This window comes from Mesoplodon bidens, assembly GCF_964165515.1.
Source record: "Mesoplodon bidens genome assembly, chromosome: 11".
Lineage (NCBI taxonomy): Eukaryota > Metazoa > Chordata > Mammalia > Artiodactyla > Ziphiidae > Mesoplodon > Mesoplodon bidens.
Window position 1 is genome coordinate 94417053 of NC_138167.1, and position 18057 is coordinate 94435109.

General features: G+C 35.9%; 1 long non-coding RNA gene across 1 annotated transcript in view; it reads right to left on the reverse strand.

Moving 5' to 3' along the window:
• Positions 1-14837, reverse strand: part of LOC308625576 — a 74950-nt gene extending 60113 nt beyond the window's left edge. The window contains exons 1-2 of the long non-coding RNA XR_014017119.1: positions 14768-14837; positions 1227-1308 (exon numbers count right to left, since the gene is read on the reverse strand). This is a non-coding gene — a long non-coding RNA (uncharacterized lncRNA). The remainder of the gene's footprint in view (positions 1-1226; positions 1309-14767) is intronic.
• Positions 14838-18057: the final 3220 nt, after the last annotated feature.

The window sequence follows — 18057 nt, forward strand, 5'->3', positions numbered from 1 at the left end:
TCTGGTTCTCACAAATAATGCTGTTATAAATGTACTTACATATGTCTCTAGATGTACGTATATGTGAATTTCTTCTGGGTATATATGTAGTAGTGTGATAGCATTGTCATAGGGCATGTTCATGTGCAGCTTTAGTCCATACCACCGAACAGTTTTCCAATGTGGTGTGCCAATTTATCTTCCTACCAGTAGAGTGTGAAAGCTCCTATTGCTTTGCAACCTTGCCAATACTTGATATTGTCGATCTTTTCATTTTAGCCATACTGGCATTTGTGCAGTTGTATTTCATTTAGGTTTTATTTCCCTGATGTCTAATCCTCTCCAGAGTGGTACATTTTTTTACAATTGATGAATCTATATTGACACATCATTACTCTTGGTGCTTTATATTCTATGGATGTATTTGATTTTTGATGCTGATCTAAGTGGTACCATTTAAATATTTTATTTTGTAATGTTAGATGATGGCACATAGAAATACAATACTTATAAAAAATGATCTTCTATGGCAATCTTGCTAAATTTACTTACGGCTTAAATTTTTTTTCTGTAGATTTTATGGAATTTATAAAATACTATTATATTATCTACAAATAATTTTATATTCCTTTTCTTATTTTTCAGGTTTCTTCTTTCAATTTTTCTATTTTTTATATCTTGCATTTACTTTTCTTGCCTTAGTGCTCTATGTCTGCTAGTACAATGTTGAACAGAAATTGTGATACGCTTTATTTTTCCAAACTTGTTTGTGAGCTGAACTTGAATTTCCTGAATATTTTGGGGGCAGGTGAGGATAGCGGGTATTAAGATAGTGCATTCATACTTGAGCAGTCTAAATTATTTAAGGATAAGTTTGTTTTGTCTCTCTTTGGATACAGGATCACTTTCCAGTCTCTGGGTCTTTTGTCTAATGGCCAGAGTTCCTTAACATCACTGATAGTTACAGTGAGAGGCACAGTGGTTGCTATTTTCATGGGCTAGTGGTTCACTTGCAAGCAGTTTGTTCACTGTGTTCCCTTTTCTCCTCAAAAGCTGGTACTCTTTCAGTGACAATAACAAAGAGAACTCAACTTGTCCATCTGGCTTCTCGGTTCTTTGAGGGAAATTAGCTTATCTTCCAAGGAACAAACAGTACCACGACTAGGCTCTCTTTGAAAGCCTAGCCAGGCTCTCTTTCAAATCAAGAGTTGGCTTTAATTCTCAGTTCAATTCTCTGCTGCTCTTACCTTGACTCTCGTCTATACATCTCTGTCCTTCAGGATTCCACTGGTGCCCACAGCCTTGTTCTCCTGCTCCAGGCACTGGAACCTATTGGTTTGAGAGGGATAGAGTAGAGGGATTAGGTTTGGCCTTGTCCAAGGCCTGAAACAGCCATCTTCCTTATCTCTCATTTAGAAACAACAGTAACTGTTTTCAGCTTTTTGTGTGTGTAAATGGGTAGTGAATATTCTCTATTAAGTTGTCTATCAGTTTTATCCTATTTTTTATCCTATTTTTAGATATTCTGAAAGGAAGAAAATTTTACACATTTTACTAGGGGAGTACCCCCTCCCCAATTTCATGTAATGTCCTTTTCAGTAAGTTAAGTGCTGCAATTCTTTGAAAGAAATATTACAAACAACTCATTTGAATGCTGAATTGTGGGCATTAGTGGTTATTTATAGTGAAGGCCATGTCTAGTAAATTCCTTGAATTCTTTTGAAAACAATGTTTGTAGAATTCTTATTAGGAATATGCTTTCTATGAGATTTTAATATTAGTTCTATTTTTATCTGGAAAGAAATGAACCTTACAATACTAATTTTCTCATTTAATGAATTTTCTTCCCTTAAATAGGCCCAATTCTCTAATCTGGGGTGTGAGGCAGCTTGCTTTAGCCTGTGCAGAAAAGTGCACTTACATTATATATGGGAAGAAAAATTCAAGTAAAATATGATTTTAACCTCTCTTTGGGAACTGAAGAAGTCTATTCCTAAATTTTTTTCATGTCTCAATTTGGAGGCAGTTTTGCAAAATTAAGGCTTTCAAATTACACATGAACTATTTTCTACAATGTGTCAATTAGTAGGGAAGAACACTTTTTAAAATGCATCAGAAAACACAAAGGATAGGTTTTTATTGATTTAATAAGTATTTCATTGTATGCCTACTCTGTGTTAGGAACTGCTCTAATCACTGGAAAAACTGATGAGCAAGACAAATGAAATGCCAGCCCTCAGGCAAGTTAAATTTGTGTTTGTGGGAAGATAATAAATAGAAAAACAAATAAATATATAACATAATATCTGGCAATGACAAGTATAATGAAGGAAAATAAAGCAGGGAAAGCGCATAGAGTTGAGTGTGTTTTAGACAGGACACTGTCATCTTGAGTAGCAGCTTGTGAATGTACACATATGTATGTGTAGCTTTATACAAGAAAACAATCATTTGAATTTGAAATTTGTTGCCATATATTTATATGTAGTATTTACTCATAATTTTATCTATCTGTGATTGTGTGTTTCCTTTCTTTTTTCCATACTTATTTTTTCTTTCTGATTTTTTTAAACACTTGATTGGTATAGCATTTTATTGGTCTTCCCAAAAACAAAAACAAGAAACCCTTCATTTTGATTTATCCTTTCTACATTTTTTGTTTTTTATTTCCTAACTTTCAGCCTCTATCCTTATTATCTCTCTCTATTTTCTTTTCAATACCTTCTAATTTTTCAAAAGGATATTGAGTTTTCTCTATTCTAGGCTTTCTTCTTAGTAATTATTTCATTGAAGTCTACACATTTTCCTTTCAATAACACACTGAACATACTCTCCTGAGCACATTTCAGAGGTAGCCATGAAAGATAATAAACCAGGAAGAATCTTCTAAATGCAAAGCCAGGGGCCATGGAGGACAGTGATAAGGAAATCTCTCTCAGAGAGTAGAACCAGGAAGTGCCAAATAAGCTATCCAAGGAATTACTCCATAGTAAAGGAGTAATGGAAATAACGTGTCCAACCATTGTGTCATGTGGTAAAATGCAAGTGTGTACATTCCCTGTGCTCTTCTTCCCTTTCTGCTGGTGGAAGCAGATATGATGCTGTGAACTGTCACTTTAGAGAGGTGGATAGAAACTTTATAAGGATGGCAGGGTGATATGGGTCCTTATTAATTACAGGGTTGTATACTTACCTTGAACTCTTGATATGGACATTTACATGAGATATAATTTAAATACCCATTTTGCTTAAGACATTGTTTATTGTGGGTCTTCATTACAGCTGTTGAAACTGTATCTTAAGTAGTACCAATAAGGAGGAACATTTCTGGAGGAAGAAACAGAAGAACTGTGGCCCTGGGGCAGAACTATGCTCACTGCTTTAAGGCTGAGCTGTGATTCCTGCTTGGCTGGAGCTCATTGTACAAGAGATTGAGACGGAAGAAGTGAGGTCAGAGAGGTGACAGGAACTGGATGTGTGGAACCTTCTATATCATAGATTTTATTGGATTTTCTTCTAAGGGTCCTGAGAAGCCACTGGAATCTTGAGAGCAAAGGAGTGGCATGAGTTGATTTATGCTTTAGAAAATACATGACGTGTGAAGTCCTATCCTACAGATGTAAGAATATCAAAATTTCTAACTCAAAACAAACAAACAAAAAAACCAAGCACGGCTTTTAGTCTCATAGTAATTTAAGGAAAAAAACAAAACAAAAAAAACAACTGAAGCCTTGCCCCTCACTAGATATTATCTCATTATTGCCGAGGACATCTTTTAAAATCACAAATCTGATCCATTATTTTTCTGTTTAAAAAACTTTGATCGCTCCCCAGTGATAAAGACTTTTTGAGGCTTTTACAATATACCTAACTGGCCTGGTTTTCTGACATTTCCTCATACTGTAACATGGGCACATGGAAGCACTCAGACAATAAGTAACAATAATTATTGTGTGCCATCTGCCATCTACCAGCATAAATTTTGTTCCAAAATATACCTGTGAACAAGAAAGACAATATCTGCCCTCATGGAGCTTAGGATTTTAAAAGGAAGAGAATTAAAAAGGGGATCATATGGGGAAGGTTTTATTTTCTAAGCCTGGGGGTGGAGGCTATCACTTCTGCCCATGTTCCATTCACTTAGGCATAATGCAAAGGAGTCTGGGAGATGTGACATAGCTATCTATACAGGAGGAGGAGGAGGAAATGCGTGAGCATGTAGCAATTCTTGTCACAGTTTCTAATAAATTTTGTGCATAAATGAATGAATAGTGCTTTTAAATTTCATAGGAAAAGGAGGACAGATCTAAGAACACAATCTCTTCTTTCTTGTGAAGGTATTTTCTTGGTGTTTTGTTTGATGGAGTTTTGGATGTTTGGTTAGTTGAGATATTTAAGTTAGGTAAAGAATGAAGAATGTTCAAGGGCAATTACTTACTGACGGAGACACAAGTAATGTAGACACTTTTATTTTGCTTCTTTTTTTCCTGCCTATGATGTAGTCAATGCAAAATTTAAGTGTTAGGGTGGTTTTTCTTCCCTATATACAAATTTTGACTTGGGTTCAATTAGTTATTGTACAGAATTCCTCATAACCAGAATAAAAACCTGAATTACAGTCATAGACTGAATGAGTAATGTGGCATATGACTATCTATGTGAATATAATCATCATTTAAATGCTCACAAATCATTAAAGTTAATCTTCCATTACAGCATTACATGATTTCATTATTCATTCTCTGAATATAATACTAGAATACCTTAATCTTTTTATTTTTAAAAGTTCACTGTAAATTAATCTTTGTTACATCAAAGAAATTATATGTTAAAATCCATTTTCTTTTATACATCTCTAACAAATGTCATTGCCCACATCAAAATCACATTTTAAGCTGTTTGAAAACAGGAAGTTTCTACCTGAAATAATCAGATAACCAGAAAAACATCTGTTGGCTTTTTTTTTTTTTGGAAGTATTATGTGTGCCTTTCTTTCATGATACTGTAACATTTTAGAAAATAAAATCACCTTTGTGACTTTCTGATGTATGCAAGTGCCATTTTGTCCTTGAGTTGCAAAATAAGTAGGATTATAAATAAGTTTGTTAGTGGTTACTCATACTTGGTTGATTTTCTACTGTTACAGTGAGAAGTTTCAAGGGTCCAAATACATAATTTGATAAAAATAAAACCATCTGAGAACTAGAAGATATATAAAAGTCATCCAGTCAAACATCCTCATTTTTATAGACTAGGAAACTTAAGTCTAGAAGACAAAGTAACTGGACTGAGGTCCTAGAACTTTCTAGCAACAAAGTGGAGATTGGCCATACCCACCCATGCTCACAGTCCAAAGATTTCCATTCTCATCAAATTTAAACTTAATACATGTAAAATCCCCCTATCAAATATATATTAACAGTGTCTTTCTCAAGTACATACACATTTGTGTTTGTAGTGAATATATGAAATGGATAAAATCAATATTGATAGATAATTATATAAATATTCCAATGAGCATTATTTTTTATTCTTTTTCTTTCTTTCTTTCTTTTTTTTTTTTTTTTTTTTTTTTGTGGTACGCGGGCCTCTCACTGTTTGTGGCCTCTCCCGTTGCGGAGCACAGGCTCCGGACGCACAGGCTCAGCGGCCATGGCTCACGGGGCCAGCCGCTCCACGGCATGTGGGATCTTCCCGGACCGGGGCACAAACCCGTGTCCCCTGCATCGGCAGGTGGACTCTCAACCACTGCGTCACCAGGGAAACCCTGCTACTCTTTTACTATTAAGATCCCTTAGTGAAATATGTGTGTGTTTTATGGTGGGAGAGGCTTGTGTCTTTGGATGTAGTAAGGGTTAAGCAGGAGCTATTCAGGAAATGAATGTCCCCAGAGAAAATTGTTGCAGTATTGCAATTCAGTCACACACACACATGCACCACACACACACAAAAACACGTTTTGAACCAATTGTTGTCTTTTTGGTCAGTGATGTTTATCAATTACAATTATCATTATGGGTACTTAAGTATCCATCATTCAGTCATTCATATATTCACTCATTTAACAAAAATATATTGAGCGTATACCGAGTGTCAGGCACTAGAGGTGCTTAGTGCAGCTTTTAACAGCCATACAGAGATATGAAGAAAGATATTAGTGTTCTGAACCTACCTACACATTAGAACTTCTAAGGGCTGCACTATAGATGTAAGGATAAAGTTGAAGCAAAGAGGTCCTTGCTGGGAATTGCAGTTTAGCTTGAATGATGTTAATCTCTGAAATTCGGCTAAGGTGATCTCAATATGCCTGTGCCCTTAGGAGACTAGAAACAGTATACCTTAATCCTCTCTAGAAGAAGGTAACATAATTTTAGTATCCAAATTGTTTCTACCAACAATTTCTCAAATACAATGCCTGACATTAAAAGCCTAAACAAGAGGAACCAATGTGGAAAAAATAAAGCAGTATAAACATTTGTAACAGTCACGCCCTAGGATGTTAAGGAAATTGTGTTGGGAAAAGATGTTCTGTTAAGTCTGTGGGAAGCCCCAGTTGGGGAATCACAAAACAACATTCTTGGAGTTCTGAAATAAGGTCATGCCATATACAGTGGATAATTATATTCCTTTTGAAAGGTAGTTTCTGAAATGCATTTGATCCCTGATAGAGTCTCTGACCATAAGACATCAAGTGACCATTCATCCAGAACTGTCCATTGTGAGACATATGAGATCTATCAAGTCATCAGATCAGACAAGACCAGTACTAATCTTAGAAGAAGGAAGTGCTAAATCCAGATTGAAGATGAGCAGAACCCCATAGCACAAGCAATCTGCATGAGCAGGCAGCACAGACCCCCACATCATCTCCCACTCTTGTCTGGTCCCCTTCCTCAGCTGATCCCTACAGCCATTAAGGGGATCCCTTATAAGCAGCTGATAGAGAAGAAAAATTCCTGAGCTGTGCTGGCTTGGCATCTGGGGGCAAGTAAAAAATGGAGAGCAGCACAATAGTCTCATTTAGGGGTGGTCTTGAAAGGCATGGTAGGGGAAAATCTTCCCAATAGGTGAAGCTTTGCACAGTGCATGTGTGTGGCTCAAGATAAGAGTACATGTAGACTCCTGGGCAGTGACAAATGGCCTGGCCTTTTGGTCAAGGGCCTGTAGAAGACAAGAAGCTCAGGAACAAAAAAGGACTGGGGTAGAGGCATATTCATAGATATATAGGAGTGGGAAAAAAGTGTAAAGATTTTTATATCATGTATTATTCCTGCAAGAGAGCATCTACCATGGATGAGGCACTAAACAAGTAGACCAAGTAGACGAAATAACTCAGCCAGTTGGTATGAGCCAGGCCCTGATACTGGTTAACTTTAGTGCTATACCATGGGTGCATGAATAAAAAAAGTCACTTTGGCAATATTGTAGGCTATTTTTGAGCCCAACAACATGAGGTCTGATTTAGCTAATGAATGTCCAAATTTACAGCAGCAGAGACCATTCTTGAGCCTCTAATATGACACCATTCTACATGAGGCTTCTTCTAGGAAAGGCCAGCAATTTGATCTGGCAGGAAAAATACTTTTTCTGAGTATGATTTGCCTTTCCTACCTGCAGAGCCTCAACCAATATCACTATTTGAGAGTTTATGGAGTATTTAATTTCTGGCCTAGGATCTCACATAACATTGCATCAAACCAGGGGACCCACTTTATTGCAAATGAGGACTATGATCACGGGATCCACTAGTTGTATCACACACTGCACCATGCAGCAAGTTTCTGAGAATTGGAATGTCCTGCTGGAGGCATACCTGAGGCACCAGCTTGGAGTTGATATCTTACAATGATGGGACATCATACTCCATGGCACAGTGCATGTCATGAATCAAAGACCTTTATATGGCACCAGCCATGCTTACTCTAACTCCCAATGGCCCAGCTGGGGATGTGTGCTGCCTGTACCAACAACTATGAGCTCTGCATGTTAGGGAACACTTTCACCAGGGGACACATGAGAGAAGCATTGAACTCTAAGCTATGACTGCCACGGCACTTCAGGAAGTTTGTGTCCAGGGACCAGTAGGCAGGAAGAGGAGTTACCATCTTGCAGGGCTTACTGGCCCCAATTATCAGGAAGAGTTAGAGCTGTTGTTACTCAGTGGAAGTGGGGAGAACATGTTTGGCACCCAGGCAATCTGCTTAGGTGCCTCTTTTTACTCTCCTGTCTGTTGTGAGGGTAAATAGCTAAGGTCAGCATCCCCAACCTGAGAAGATCTTGGTGACTAGGGGCTCAGCCCTCTTAGGATGAAGGTAAGGTCTGGGTTGTGCCACCATATAAACCAGCAAAGGTAGTAGATGAGCGTAAGGGGAATCTAGAATGGATGGTGATGAGAGGTAAGTGTCAGTTACTGTGTGAGACCAGCTGCAGTACAAGTTGAATTCCAAATAAACAGCAAACCTTTTTTTTTTAGTATTATTACAAGCATGTTTTATGCAATACTTATACAAAAATTATTAGGTATTCTGTTTTTCATTTGCTAAAAATGGTAACCCTACCTCTGGTGGACATGGGGTATGCCCGTGTGCCTCCCAGATGTCTCATCAAAAGACTTGTCCCCGGTGCTGGGAATGCTGTCAGCAAATCCCTTCAGCTGTTGGTCCTTTTAGAGATTGCCTCAGATACAGAGACTTCAGCTCAACTGAGCTCACACCCGCCCAGGAATGTCTCACATCCCATCACTCACTGGAGCAGATAGATAAAAGTCTGGCCACTTTTACCCAATGGGCACAACTCTGATAGGACACTTCAGCTTGAGAGGTCCTGGTGGGGTCAGCTGGTGCTGTTGGGCCTCTGTTACATTCAAATACTTCTGCTGCTGAATCCTGCTTCCCCTTTCTCCTTTCCACAGGTGTCGATCCCAAAGGAACTCCCAAATAAACATCCTTCACACACCAAACTCTGTCTCAGAATCTGCTTTCTGGTGGAAGTGAACTGCTACATTCTATTCCCCTGGACTTCCTTGTATAAGAGACAGAAAAAAACATCTGTCTTTCCTTAAGTAATTTTTTATTGAGATATAATTTATATGCATTAAAATTCAGAGATTGCAGGTGTAAAGTTCAATTAGTTTTGACAAACATACACTCATGTAACCCACACCGCCATCAAGATACAGAACATTTCCATCAACCAAGAAAGTTTCCTTTTGTATCTTCCCGATCATTTCCCTGACCTCCACAAGAAGCAACCACTGATTTGATTTCTATCACTGTAGATCAGTTTCACTGATTCTCGAATTTAATATAAATAGTCATGAACTATGTATTATTTTGTATCTGGCTTCTTTTATTCAGATTAAGGCTTTTGAGATCCATCCATGTTATTAAGAGTATCAATATTAGACTTGTTATTGCTGAGTTATTATTCCATTGAATCACAGCTAGTTAATCATTCTCCTCTTAATGGATGTTTCCCACTTGGGGCTCACATGAGTATAATTAATAGGAATACTTTTATCCATAGATTTATGTAGGTATATGTTTTCATTCCCATTGGACAAATATGTAGGAATGGAAAAGTGCTGGCCCATAGGTTAAATATGTTTTATTTTTAAAGAAACTGTTAGTTTTCCAAAGTGGTTGTACTATGTTGTATTCCCACCAGCAAGGTTGGAGGTTCTGGTGGCTGTACGTCCTCTCCAACATTTGGTACTGTCAATATTTTTCATTTTAACTACACTGGTGGAAATATACTGATGTCTTGTTGTGGTTGTGATTTGTATATCCCTGATATCTAATAATGTTAAACACTTTTCATATACTTATTGACCATTTGTATATGTTTTTTTGTGAAGTGTCTGCTCAAATCTTCTGCTCATTTTTGAAACAGGCAAAAGATAAACATATATATGATGTATATAAGATATACATTATAAATATATGCTATGTCATTTGTCATATACATGTGTTGTGTATATTTTCTCCCAATCTGTGATTCACCTGTACATTTTCTTAATGATGGATTTTGATGAAAAGAAGTTTAAAAATTTTGTTGGTGTCCAAATTATCAATTTTTCCTTTTATAATTGGTACTCTCTGTGTCTTTGTAAAAGCCATATTTATTTTGAGTTCTCTTCATAAGAAGCTAAAATTTGTCCTAGCTGATATGCTTTTTCATAGTAACAAAATAAAATTAAAATATTTCAATTTTTAGTTTAAAACAAATATATATGTTCCTTAAATGTGAATTTCTTTAATTTTTCTTAACCATTTTAGGTCTCAGTTGATAACTGGTAGATGTGAATTCATATTTGAGCATATTTCATCATATCAGAAAAGAAAAACAGATTTTTAAACCCCATAAAATTTGTATAGCATATTTAATTAACTAAACAATGTATTCTACTATTAGTGTAAAATTTGAGGACTGAGTATATGGTCAATATTTTGGAAATGTTTATGTTTGACATACTTATTATATTATTAGTCTTTCCCTATATTATAAATGCTAAATAAATTTTCAACATTATAAATTTTCTGATAATGGGGTGTGTGTGTGTGTGTGTGTGTGTGTATTTGAAGTATGTGCATTGGAACTGGAAAAATCCACTAAAGATTTTCAAATGAGTACTATATTTTTATACAATGGAAAAAAATAACTCAGTCTAAGAGTATGTTCATTAGATAAGAAAAGCAAATGATAAGAAAGTTGTGCTCACTAACATTATGCAGAAGAAATCTGCTTACATGCTAAAAATAGAAGACATGATATTGAGCAGGATAATATTTTCCATTGATTTATATTCAACACTTGCATTTGTGCTGAAATAGGAGGCACTTACTTATAAAAGCACTAAGATACCTTTAAGTAAAGCACTGAAGGAGGTTGGTAGTAAGTTAATAAAATACATTTCAAAAGGAAACACTTAAAATTCTATCCTTTAAAAATTTATCTAACCACCAGTTTTTAATTTATAAGGTGATACCTATGGTTGATTTTAAAAATATACATTAAATATCTTTTCTCTATGTCTCAATTTCTACAATGCCTTTCTTTCAGTTTTAAAAAAATATATTTTATGGTGAATAGTTTATTTACACCCATTTTTTCCTGCTTTCTTCTATTTTTCTATTATTAGTTTATCTTGAACTTATTTATTTATCTTGTACAAGTTCAAATCCTGGCTCCACTGAGCATCAGCTATGTGAATGTGAACAATTGATTAACATATGACACTGTTATAATAATAATGCACAACTCACAAAATTGTAGTGGAAAGCAAATGAAATTATGCATGTAACTAGCTTAAAATAGCACCTGGGGCATTTGGTAAGCATTAAATAAATGTCAACCATTGTTACCAGTATTATATATGCATACATATATCTTAGTCTGCTTGAGCTGCCATAACAAAATATTATTATAGACTGAGTGGTTTGAAAAATAGAAATTTATTTCTCATTCTTCTAGAGGCTAAGAAGTCCAAGATCAAGGTGCAACTGATTTGGTTTCTGGTGAAAGAGCTCGTTTTGGCTTACAGTTGGCTGACTCCTCACTGTGTCCTCATATAGTAGAGACAAAGAGAACTCTCTCTCTCTCTTCCTCTTCTTTTAAGGCCACAGTTTTATCTGATCAGGGCCCCACCCTTATGACTTCATTTAACCTTAATTACCTCCTAGAGACCTTGCTTCCAGATTCAGTTACATTGGGGGTTAGGGCTATGACATGTGAATTTGGGGGGAATACAGTTTAGTCCATAGCAACATATTTATAAAATATCTATCAATTATATTTATTTTATGGAAGGAGTCATATGCATATAATATGAATATATGCATATATATACAAAATATATAAATAATCTTTATAGAAATAAATATATAATATACGTCTGTATATACTTTGTTTATATTTGTATTTAATATATAAAGTAATAAACATAAATATTTCTTATAGAAATATAATTATTTCTACAATGAAAACTAGATTTTTGCATCTACTTATCTACAATGATATATATACATATAGCTGATTCACTTTGCTGCACAGCAGAAACTAACACAACATTGTAAAGCAATTATACTCCAAGATATAAAAAAAAATCTACAACGACTGATTTATAAAGGATGCCATAAAAGATGCTATTGGAATGCCTATAAGACTAGATGACTCACACACCATTTCCTCTTCTTATTTTTTTCTCTTTTTTCCCCCACTTTTTTCACCAACATAGCAGATTGCTATAAATGACAACACACTGGTGAAGAATTGTTGTTCTATATGCTACTAATTTTTTCATAAAAAAACATATGCTCATATACTTCCAACTTCAAACATAATCTCAAAAATAGATGGTCATTCTCTTCCTGGTGAATGCTGAGAAAGAAAATAAAAGCAGTTTGTGGTGGAGGATGAAAGCAGATAATCACCCAGCATGTGTATTTGGGGTCAAATAAAGTAGTTTTTTCAAAATGATTTCAAAACTGTCCTAACACCTCTGTTTTATATCTGATAGGAATCCAAAGGGGTGCCAGTCAAGCTGAGCTGCTTGATGTGTTTAGAACATTTCTGGGTATGGATGCTGTTAACCCAACAGTGAATGTATCATAAAATTAACTTCCATTCCTGAATTTTAAAAAATAATATTTCTTATTCTTTGGGGTACTGGATTTTTTCTCCATGTGGTTTTTATGGTTAAAATCAGGAGATTAATATAAAGTAGTTCCTCCCATGGGCCCAGTGGAAAAGTACAAAGTAAAGTATGCCATACATTAGAGAGAAGAAATATGCATGATAGCTGGAGGTCTAAAGTCTAGAGTTTTTATTTTTCAAATGTTTATTGAAATATAGTTGATTTACAATGTTGTGTTAGTTTCAGATCTATCTATCTATCTATCTATCTATCTATCTATCTATCTATCTATATTCTTTTTTAGATTCTTTTCCAATACAGGTTATTACAAGATGTTGAGTATAGTTCCCTGTACTATACAGTAGGTCCTTGTTGTTTATTTTATATATAGTAGTGTGTATATTTTAATCCCAAACTTCTCATTTATCCCTTTCCCTCACTTGTCTTTGGTACCCATAAGTTAATTTTCTATGTCTGTGAATCTATTTCTGATTTGTAAATAAATTCATTTGTATCATCTTTTTAGATTCCACATATAAGTGGTATCATATGATATTTGTCTTTCTCTGTCTGACTTACTTACCTAGTATGATAATCTCTAGGACCATCCATGTTGCTGCAAGTGGCATCATTTCATTCTTTTATATGGCTGAGTAATATTTCACTGTATATATGTACCACATCTTCTTTATTCATTCATCTGTTGATGGACCCTTAGGTTGCTTCCATGTCTTGGCTATTGTAAATATTGCTGCTATGAACATTGGGGTGCATGTATCTTTTTGAATTATAGTTTTCTCTGGAAAATGCCCAGGAGTGGGATTGCTAGATCATATGGTAACTCTATTTTTAGTTTTTTAAGGAACCTCCATACTGTTCTGCACAGTAACTGCACCAACATTCCCACCAACAGTGTAGGAGGATTCTTTTTTCTCCACACCCTCTCCAGCATTTATTATTTGTAGACTTTTTGTTGATGGCCATTCTGACCGGTGTGAGGTGATTTAGACAAAATGAGGTGGCAGAGGAATATGTTTCAGATGAGGGAACAAGATAAAATCCCAGAAGAACTAAGTGATGTGGAGATAGGCAATCTACTTGAGAAAAAGTTCGAGTAATGATCATAAAGATGATCTAAGAACTTGGGAGAAGAATGGATGCACAGAGAGAGAAATTAGAAGTTTTTACAAAGAGTTACAAAATATAAAGAACAACCAAACATATCCAATGTATCATTGAAGACTACAATAACTGAAACGAAAAACACACTAGAAGAAATCAATAGTAAAATAAATGAAGCAGAAGAATGGATCAGTGGGCTGAAAGACAGAGTAGTGGAAATCACTACTGCAGAGCAGAAAAAGGAATGAAAAGAAATGAGGACAGTTTAAGAGACCTCTGGAACAACATCAAGCACACTAACATTTGCATTGTAGGGGTCCCAGAAGGAGGAGAGAGAGAGAAAGTGCCTGAGAAAATATTTGAAGAGATAATAGCTGAAAACTTCCCTAATCTGGGAAAGGAAAATGTTACCCAAGTACAGGAAGTGCAGAGAGTCCCATACAGGATTAACCCACGAGGAATATACCATGACACATTGTAGTCAAATGACAAAAATTAAAGATGAAGAGAAAATATTAAAAGCAACAAGGGAAAAGCAACAAATAACATACAGTGGAACTCCAGTATGGTTATCAGCTGATTTTTCAGCAGAATCTCTGCAGGCCAGAAAGCAGAGGCACAATGTATTTAAAGTGATGAAAGGGAAAAACCTACAACCAAGAATACTCTACCCAGCAAGGCTGTCATTCAGATTTGACAGAGAAATCAAAATGTTCACAGATAAGCAAAAGCTAAAAGAATTCAGCACCACCAAACCAGCTCTACAATGAACGCTAAAGGAATTTCCCTAGGCAGAAAAGAAAAGGCCATATTTAGAAACAAGAAAATTACAAAATGGAAAAGCTCACCAGTAAAGGTGAACATACAGTAAAGGCAGAGTTTTAGATTTTTCAGGAGTCATTATTTTTGGACAAAGCAGTTTGTAGAAGGATCTATATATCTATATCTATATCTATATCTATATCTATATCTATATCTATTTTAATCTGTCCACCATGTATATTTAATGATTGTACTGTAAGGTCAGACTACCTGAATTGTGTCTTGAATTTGCTCCTCATTGCTCTGTCACTTTCTCAGTCCTTCTGCCCTTGGTTTCCTCACCTGTAAAAGAGGAATAAGAGTAGTACTTCTGTGTTAGGCTTATTATATTAATCAGTCCTTGAGATTATACCAAGCAGCGTGCCTGATGCTAAATAAAACAGTAGTGTTACATATTATTGTTAGCTTATTAACCATGTTTTCTTTACTGACTTCTCTGTTAAATCTGGTAACAGAGGTGGGTCGGTAATTCCGACCCTGGACAATCAGAATATTCCATTCTTCTTGTTGCACTCATGGGTTTGTTTGAAAATATGATCTGAAATGGACCAATTAGAGTCTCCTGTGGACTTATTTTATTTCTGGACTTTATTTTTGTTAAACTGAGATTCAAGCTTAGGGACTGTACCACTAGTATCCATCTTCCAAGGAGAGCAAGGAGAGAGAGAGAGAATCTGATAATATTTGAATATCTAAATCCATTTATGCCAGAAGGGAGCACAATTTACTCCTAGACCATTTAGTTAGTGGGCGATTAATTTTCTACCCTCCTGTCTTCCCTCCTTCCTTCCCTCCCTTTCTTTCTACCTCCCTTTCTCCTTTCTTCCTTTTACTTTTTTTTTCCTCTCTTCTTTTATTTATGCTGGTTTAAATTGGCTTTCTATCACTTGCCATTTGACCAATACATAATGAAGAAATAATAATAATAATAATTTTAATATAGATATAAAAGATTTGAATGGGGACTAAGGCAGTGCAGACACAGCACTGGAATCTGAAGTAATTGGTTTTTTTTTACATAATATTGAATCAGTCCTGTGAAACAGTAGGGCATATTGCTTAATAAAAATTATTTATAGGACAAAAATCACCCTAAACATTGCCTGCCTATATAATGAAATTTATCTTGCTTCTTGAACTTATTTCTGCTTATTATGAAGGAAATCATTATGTGATAAACATTTATTCAAGGAATTCACTCTTGTATATTATACATATTGAAGTTTAATGTCATTAATTGAATTTCAGTAAATTGTAGCTTCTTGTTTAGATGAGAATCAGTCACTGAAGAAAAAGTCATTGATTTTCCCCCATAAGCATCAGATTAATATTTACAAAAGTAAAGAATACCAAGTTTGGAATCTTGTAGGCCTGGACTTATGATTAAAAATACATGACATATTTATAGACTCACAACAGCCAAATGGAGTGAGGTAATTATCTGATAACAGTTTTCAAAGAAGATATCTTGGCATTTACCAAGATTCGTGGAAAACCTACTAGGATGATTACTATGGCAGTGAATGCAGAACATGACATTCAAAGTAACTGACAAAGTTCAGTTTTCTTTGTGCACTTGCAAGAAAAAGGACTTAGAAGAAGAAGACTTACAATGGATCAGATTGAGTATCTTAAAATGTTGCTAGCACATAATGCCATATTGGATCTCATTCAAGGCCTCTTCACTGTCACATTGTTTAATGGAATATGTCTGTATGTGCATGGATCTGGCATACGTTCAACACATCCTTGTTAAGCCATCAAGAAAAATAATGGTGTCGTATTACAGGGAAGCAAGGAACCTTACATTGCAGGACTTAACATTTCTAGACTGTCAAAACCTTTCGGTTAGCTCATTGACTTTTCCATATCTCTTTTGTCTTTATTTTATTAAGAAGATACAGTTTCAGAAAATTTTTTGCTGATTTTACTTAGAAGAGATACTAAAAATGTTTATAACTCTAAGTCTCTTTTATCTTTCAAATCTGAGGTTAAGTTCTACCTACTTCCCAAATCTTTGTCTGATTTACAGTAATCTTTCTTTGTTGAGATCCTCAGATAATTGTAAAGATCAATTATCTTTACTAATTGTTTAGTACTCATTGTTGAGGCCACTGGAGGTGGCAATAGAAATCACATCTCTACCCCACCCGAATTCGGAAGCAATTAAAAAACAAGACAAATGGGGCAGACGGGATAAAAAATATCGTCTTCATTACCGATAAACTTGATATAGGTAAATATGTCTTATATCTTACAGGCAAACAAATTTACTAACAGTGCTGACCAGAATATTATAAATCTACTGTAGCAGAGATATCAGCTGCTTACCAAATCTGCACATGCTTTCAATATTCCCTAGCTCCCTTGCAGTTAAACTGAATAATGTGATGAGTTCTAGACAATGCCCTATGACATATATGGTATGTCACTTCCAGGTTAAAGCATCTAAAAGCTGCTGTGCAATGTTTTGTCTTCACCTTAGCAACATTACCAGAAATTCATATGCTCAAGTGGTACAATGGCAAGACATAAGCCGACTGGATTTCTTTTTTTTTTTTTTTTGCGGTACGCAGGTCTCTCACTGTTGTGGCCTCTCCCGTTGCGGAGCACAGGCTCCGGACGCGCAGGCTCAGCGGCCATGGCTCACGGGCCCAGCCGCTCCGCGGCATGTGGGATCTTCCCAGACCGGGGCACGAACCCGTGTCCCCTGCATCGGCAGGCGGACTCTCAACCCTGCGCCACCAGGGAAGCCCAGCCGACTGGATTTCTGACTCATTGCTTGGAAGTGAGTAGCTCTGGAGAGCTGCTGATCCAAGCCGACTTTGATACGTGAAGTCACTGAGATTTTGTTACCTCAGTATTGCCTATTTCAACAAAACAAAAACTCATTCCCAGTTAGTTCTGTATACAACTTGTAGAATGGGGCAGCAGAGTGGAACACATTCTTTCTGTAGGGAGAAAGGACAGCCAATGGCTGGGTTAAACATGCCCAATTTCTTTTCACCCACTCATGGATCGTTGGTGGGGTGGAATGAGTGAAGAGATGCAATGATAGTGGAGCTCCTGCTACATATAAATAAATATCAAGAGTGTGAAAAAGAGTTCAATTCCCCTAACATCTAGCTACTCTTGTTCTATTAGTCTACTGGGTTTATCTAATAAGCCTGTGGATTACCAGTGTTCGCTTTGGAGGAAGAATTCATTACCTACATGACACTCCTGCTTCTACCTTCATGAGGCCACTTCTTCTACATAAACCACAGCTCCTTTGGGTATTTTTCTTAGACCACTGATGGGCAGTACAATTTTGTCGCCACAAGGCTCTGAAATCGGACAACTTTCAATATTAAATTAACATTTAGGTCACACTTGTAAAACATTGAAAATTCATTTCCATGTCTATTTCCCTTCCCAGATTGTTCCAACATAGCCTATCAGGAGTTCATGACAGCATCAAATGACCACATTAAGCTATTCAGATAATGAAGTCAACATGG